Source organism: Salvelinus sp. IW2-2015, linkage group LG11 (assembly GCF_002910315.2).
Source record: "Salvelinus sp. IW2-2015 linkage group LG11, ASM291031v2, whole genome shotgun sequence".
NCBI lineage: Eukaryota > Metazoa > Chordata > Actinopteri > Salmoniformes > Salmonidae > Salvelinus > Salvelinus sp. IW2-2015.
This window is the reverse complement of record NC_036851.1, coordinates 5,466,929-5,468,886: the sequence shown is the minus strand read 5'-3', so window position 1 is coordinate 5,468,886 and position 1,958 is coordinate 5,466,929.

The window sequence follows — 1,958 nt, the reverse complement described above, 5'->3', positions numbered from 1 at the left end:
AATCCAAGTGGCTACCCCTGGCTAACCTCTCTGTCCCGAAGAAATCACCAGTTAGCCTCGAGCTAGCCTCAAGCTAGGCCCATCTCCCGGCTAGCCGAAGAGGATCTTACACCAGCTAATTATTGGGCTACAATACCTCTTTTGCCGATTGGCCTGGACCCTTTACTGCCAACACGGAGCCTTGCCGTTCCATCACGACTGGTCTGCCAATGTAATCGTCCGAGGTGATTTTCAACAGGCTCTTCCGTTGCGACGTTGCCTTAGGCCCATCTGCTAGCCCCGGCCCGCTAGCTGTCTGAATCGCCATGTCTCCAGCTTGCCTAGCATAGTAGCGACTACTGAATCGGCTCCCTGACTCACCTATTGCTACTCATTGGACCCTATGATCACTCGGCTACACATGCCTCTCCCTAATGTCAATATGCCTTGTCTATTGCTGTTTTGGTTAGTGATTATTGTCTTATTTCACTATAGAGCCCCCAGCCCTGCCCAATATGTCTTAGCCCTTATGTCCCACCCCCCACACATGCGGTGACCTCACCTGACTTAACTGGTGCCTCTAGAGACAAAACTCTCTCATCGTCACTCAATGCCTAGGTTTACCTCCACTGTACTTACATCCTACCATACCCTTGTCTGTACATTATGCCTTGAATCTATTCTTCCACGCCCAGAAATCTGCTCCTTTTACTCTCTGTTCTGAACGCACTGGACGACCAGTTCGTATAGCTTTTAGCTGTACCCTTATCCTACTCCTCCTCTGTTCCTCTGGTGACGTAGAGGTTAACCCAGGCCCTGCAGCCCCCAGGACCACTCCCATTCCCCAGGCGCACTCATTTGTTGACTTCTGTAACCGTAAAAGCCTTGGTTTCATGCATGTTAGCATCAGAAGCCTGCTCCCTAAGTTTGTTTTATTCACTGCTTTAGCACACTCCGTCAACCCTGATGTCCTAGCCGTGTCTGAATCCTGGCTTAGGAAGGCCACCAAAAATCCTGAAAGTTCCATCCCCAACTACAACATTTTCTGACAAGGTAGAACTGCCAAAGGGGGCGGAGTTGCAATCTACTGCAGAGATAGCCTGCAGAGTTCTGTCATACTATCCAGGTCTGTGCCCAACAATTTGAGCTTCTACTTTTAAAACCCACCTTTCCAGAAACAAGTCTCTCACCATTGCCGCTTGTTATAGACCCCCCTCAGCCCCCAGCTGTGCCCTGGACACCATGTGTGAATTGATTGCCCCCCATCTATCTTCAAAGTTCGTACTGTTAGGTGACCTAAACTGGGATATGCTTAACACCTCAGCCATCTGACAATCTAAACTAGATGCCCTCAATCTCACACAAATTATCAAGGAGCCTACCAGGTACAACCCTAAATCCATAACCATGGGCACCCTCTTAGATATTATCCTGACCAACTTGACCTCTAAATACACCTCTGCTGTCTTCAACCAGTGTCTCAGTGATCACTGCCTCATTGCCTGTGTCCGTAATGGTTGATCTTTAGAAGTGCTTTCCTCACCATCTTAGATAAGCATGCCCTATTCAAAAAAATGTTGATCTAAGAACAGATATAGCCCTTGGTTCACCCCAGACTTGACTGCCCTTGACTAGCACACAAACATCCTGTGGCGTTCTGCATTAGCATCGAATAGCCCCCGCGATATGCAACTTTTCAGGGAAGTCAGGAACCAATATACACAGTCAGTTAGGAAAGCTAAGGCTAGCTTTTTCAAACAGAAATTTGCATCATGTAGCACTAATTCCAAAAGTTTTGGGACACTGTAAAGTCCATGGAGAATAAGAGCACCTCCTCCCAGCTGCCCACTGCACTGAGGATAGGAAACACTGTCACCACTGATAAATCTAAAATAATCCATATTTTCATTTTTCTACAGCTGGCCATGCTTTCCACCTGGCTACCCCTACCCCGGCCAACAGCTCTGCACCCCCTGCAG